Source organism: Rhagoletis pomonella, unplaced genomic scaffold (assembly GCF_013731165.1).
Source record: "Rhagoletis pomonella isolate Grant_MI unplaced genomic scaffold, Rhpom_1.0 Rhpom_scaffold_03200, whole genome shotgun sequence".
Taxonomy (NCBI): domain Eukaryota; kingdom Metazoa; phylum Arthropoda; class Insecta; order Diptera; family Tephritidae; genus Rhagoletis; species Rhagoletis pomonella.
In genome coordinates, this window is record NW_023461753.1 from 12,888 (window position 1) to 18,228 (window position 5,341).

Genomic DNA, 5,341 nt, shown 5'->3' on the forward strand with positions numbered 1-5,341 from the left:
ATTTATTTAGTGCGGCTAAATTGCACTTGTTATATGAAAAACTCCACAAAAGCCAAAAATATTAAAAATCAACGCAATTTTCAGCCGCTGAAAACTTGCGCGTTATTATATTAAAAACAACAGGCTATAAAAGTGCGTACCAAAAAATTCTACAAAAATTCTAATTAAAAAGTTCAACATTTTAATGAACGTTTGTTGATCTCTGTATATACTTTATAAAGTTTGAAAGTTTGATTTATATGGCTTTCATTAAAGCACGAACTATATTTTTATAAAAATATAACAAACAAATTAACTTAAAAACAAATATTAAAAAAAAACTCACAATGTACTCACTTTTGCTCCCCACTGTATATAGAAATTTACAATTTGGTGTGATTTTTATTTAGAAATTGATTTATCTTTAAGTTATTATTATTATGATAATTATCATTGAAATTTCTATATATGAAAATTTCCATGTATCTATGAAATATTATATTGTTTTGTTGTTCTAAATAAAAAAAAAAAATCAATATAAAGCATTGAGATTTATTCCGTTTTATATGCTAGTTTACCTACCCTTTCATAACATTCTGTGTCCCGGTTTCGAGAATGCAGAAGTTGGCAACCCTGCCTAGCTGGACTCACTAGGAATTCCAAAAGCTCCAGGACAATGTAGTGGAAACTGCAATCGACAGACACCCAATAATTGTGTTAGGTGATTTCAATGTTTGGGCGACGGAGTAGGGTAGTCGCAAGACCAACCAGTACGGCACTGCTGCGTTTCCCCACAGGGTACAAATAAATATGTATACATATGTACATAGAGGTACAACTATTAAAAGACGAGACATTATTATTTCCGATACATTACTAATTCCGATAAGTTGCCCTAAATATGTATATTTTTATTAATATATACATAAACATACATACGCAAAATGTACTTACCCTGCAGCGGAAAGTACTAGTACAGAACTAGTGAATTCACCAGTTTTCGGGACTCGAATACCGGTACCTCGCAAATCTACCACCCATTCTTTCTACTGTCGCATATAACATGGAGTTGTCCTCGGAGGTGAAAATTGACTCCCGCTGCGTAACTTGTTGCCTGTAAAAGTACCAGTTTGTTTTTACGTTGTGCACTTCACAGATACTTTTTCATAATAAAAAAAAAAGCGAAAATAAAAATTTTAAATTATATGTTCTACATAGTGAGATTTGAACTTGGGCACTTTCGGACAGCATCTTTGCGCACTCAGCTACACGCGCAACATGTAAATGTGCTTTCAAATGTTCGCTTTTAATCAAACCAGGCGACGATCCCCTGCAAAAAATTGTGACTACTCCACGCATGCATTTAAAGAGTTCTCCCTAAGGACCAAGGAGTACTCCAAAATTAACCACAATTCATATACAAAATATGATCCAATTAACATTGCAATGTCCTAAGGCAGGACCATATACTCCCCCTCTGCATTATATCACAGTAGCGCAAAACTACTCCAACATATTAACAATGACATTGTTGTTATATTTTTTCGTTTGTGCGTGCTTTTGTTCTTCACTTCACAGGTGCTTTTTCGAAATTAATAAAAACCAAAAGCAAAAATTAAAAATTACATGTTGCTCTGACGGCATTCGAACCCGAACATGCTGGGAGCTAACAACTAACAGCGAGCATCTCTACACGTTCAGCTGCAGCCAGACATGCAGATGTGCTTTCAAATGCTCAACTTCAATCACGTTTCGTTAAAACACGAGCAGTAATCGGGTAACAATAAGCTGGTGCAGAGACACGAGTTGCTCCACTACAGCATGAGAGAGGAACACTTTTGTAAGTACTCCAATATACCACACATAGACTACATGGTCCAACAATTTTTGCAAGGAATTCGTTCAAATTTGTAAATTTGTATTTACTATTTCTTTTCCTGTGATCAAACGTACAAAAGCTGCATCGTGGCGTTGCCTAAATTTTCGTATTGGGCTGAACTGATTCTTGATGATAATTAAAAAAAAATTGTAATTTAAACTCGCAATATCTCACTCGTTTCTATATCGATCGATTTGAAATTTTCATGCAATAAACTACAAGCTATTCCAAAGAATTTAAGTTTAATACCACTTATTTGTTTTCAAATGCAAAAGTTGTATTATATTAAAGTTTGAATTTTTTTTTTGTTTTAAAACAGTGTTGTAGATGACTATCTAGGGAAGTTTTTGCGAAAGTTTTAGAATTAAACATCAAATAGTTGCAAAGTTTTAAGCAAAGTTATAACAATATTATTATGACTCGGATGGTTAGCAGATTAGCGCGCTGTGCTCTAAAAGGCTTTATAACTCGGAAAAGTAAAAAATAATCCCTTCTTATTAGTGATTTATATGTAAAAAGACGTAATCTTTCGTTTGAGAAAACTAAAAACAATATTAAAAATGACCATAACTCAGAAAAGTTACAAATAAATTTTCGTTCAGAGTTTTCACCATGAAAATGGGAACATTTTGGAAAGCGCCTAGTGCTATCGTATAGCCTGAAAAAAATCTATAGGAATCATAGTTTTCGAATTATTTTTCTCATTCTTTCTGCTTTTCAGCTAGTCGAAAAGTAGCTTGTTTTGCACCGGTCAGGGCGCTGGGACATTTGTTGTGAATTGCCCCATTTATATAAACATATCGCTAGCTTAGAGTGAAAAGTTGCTAACTTCACTTATAATGAAAAATCATATTTTGATATAGGAGGCTAGATAAATTAATATTGCATCGTTTCGAAAAGGGTAAAGGTCCTTGTTTTAAGTTTTCTCGTTTATATTCAATGAAAGGAAAATTTGCTAAGTCCAAAAAAGCTCCGAAAATTCGATAGGGCCAAAAAAGTTCGAAATATTTTAATAAAGATCGAATCCGTATTCCTGATTCGTATGGAAGTTTGCTTTGCTTTAAACAGGCAAAATGTTGTACTCAAAGTTTTGCGAAATACTTGAAGAAAATGGCTATACGAAGTTTTTTCCTCTCCTGTATAATTTTTAAATGGGGACTTAGCAACTTTGCACTCTACGCTAGCGATATTTGAAAAGAAACCAAAAAATTAAAAAAGTAGTAGTTATGTAAAAATGGGTATCTACATAGGTATTGCTTTATTTTGATACTTCTCAGTTCAATATTTGCGTGGTGGTCACACGAGGGAAACAGAACATGGACAAGGATTCAGAATTTATTTGTATTTAAATGATAAATAACAAATTCCTTTATGTTATAAGGGAGCACTATCATATTAAAACGACCAATAACCTTTAGAAGGTGCAATATGTAACCAATAGCTCGATTTCTTACTACCTGTATCATAATATGCTATTGGAACTAGTAATGTAACTAGTACGAAAGCGACAATTGTAACCGACCACGCTGCAGGGTATGTATGCGGGAATGTGTAGGCTACAAATATTTGCCATAAATTTCCCATCTGTGGCTGACAGCTCATTGCCTTAACGATAAACCAGCACTTAATGGCTTTGAGCGTCTACCGGAACACCGGCATCCAGCTGTGCGGTCATGCGTGGCTTACGTACATACCTACATATGTATGTATGCGTATACATACATATATACCTAAAACGAAGGAAATTTAATTGCAATGAATGCAAATTATACATAACGTGTGATTTAAATTTGTGGGATGAACCTTCATAGTAAATATAAGCTAGCTTAGTGTGAAAAGTTGCTAAGTCCACTTTATGCCTTCCCGTTGATACCACTGGTTTACAGCAAAAAGTTCTCCAGATGTGACTATCTAATTCCCATGTAGAATTCCCCGGTGATTCCGAAAATCTAGATAGTTTTTTTCTATGGATAACTTTTCGAGATATTTGCAATTTACCGCTATTCAACTTTAAAGAATAATGGTTTCACTTAATCACGTGTATCTTACGATCCAATTGAATAATCGTAATACGATATACGGGAAATGAAAGTAAATAAAATTCTCCATAAACCGTGCATACATCACTTTTTGATACCCGTGACAGTTTCTGAGAAATTAATTAATCATTTCTGACGCCTCTTTTTTTCGATCTACCTACCTTTTTACCTTTTGTTTTTGATCTACCTATTTTTCTACTTACTCAGGAGTACGTGGCGTATGAGTAACACCCTTTTCTGCTCATATTTCATACAAAAAATCCTTGCGCATTTTCATTTGACCAATCATTATTTTCTTATTTATCTATAGATTTTCTTCATTAGTAGCTTCGTTTTTTCGAGGTGAAACTTCTTTACCGGCGGTTAGTTGGTTGGGAGTAAATTGGCAATTTCAACGGAAATTGCACACGGAAATGGTTGTGGCTGAAACATTTGCTTCCTTTGTGTATGCATATGGTATTAACTTACCGAAAATTTGCTAATAAAAGGTTAAAGAATAACACTTAGAAAAAGACCAATACAAGAATGAAAGTAAAGGTGACTACGCACATAGATAAAGAAAAGGAGGAAGGCAAAGGTAAAAATTAAAACAAAAAACAAAGATGCGTAAAGATAAAAGCAAAAATGAAGACCAAGGCAAATTTAAAAACTTTACTTATATGTATAAGGGCAAAGGTGAAACGGAATATTCAGATGAAGAAAATTATAAACATAAAAGTAAAGACAAAGGGGAGGATGAGCATACTGAAGAAAGATGAAGATAGGGGAAGAAAGGTAATTAAACATACACTCGAATCTGGGAACTATTTTGGGATTTTAGAGATTTTCGTGATTCTCGGAACTTATCGATATAATAGTCGATATTTTTATCGATTTTGTTATCGAAATTTTTATCGATATTATTATCAATTTTGCTATCGATATTTTCGGAACTTATCGATTTTGTTATCGATATTTATCGATTTTGCTATGGATATTTATCGATTTTGTTATCGAGTTTTATCGATTTTGTTATCGATATTTATCGATTTTTTTATCGATATTGATTGATTTTGTTATCGATATTTATCGATTTTTGTTTACCGATTTTGTTATCGACATTTCTCGATTTTGTTATCGATATTTATCGATTTTGTGATCGATATTTATCGATTTTGCTATCGATATTTATCTATTTTTATATATATATTTTTATCGATTCCGTTATCGATATTTTTATTGATTTTGTTATGTACATTGTTGTATTTTTATCGATTTTGTTATTAATATTTTTATCGGTTTTGTTACCGATAGTTGTCGATTTTGTTATCGATATTTATCGATTTTGTTATAGATATTTGTCGATTCTAATATCGATGTTTATCGATTTTGTTGTCGATATTTATCGATTTTGTTATCGGTATATGTACATATATCGATTTTGTTATCGATATTTATCGATTTT

The 5,341-nt window shown here is 32.7% G+C and overlaps 1 long non-coding RNA gene across 1 annotated transcript; it reads right to left on the reverse strand.

Annotated features, from left to right (window-relative positions):
- Nucleotides 1-449: 449 nt before the first annotated feature.
- LOC118754018 lies at nucleotides 450-1,088 on the reverse strand. The gene is made up of 3 exons (XR_004994856.1): nucleotides 934-1,088; nucleotides 562-874; nucleotides 450-493 (listed from the first exon to the last, which is right to left on the reverse strand). It is a non-coding gene; the product is annotated as an uncharacterized LOC118754018 (long non-coding RNA).
- Between the last annotated feature and the right edge of the window lie 4,253 nt (nucleotides 1,089-5,341).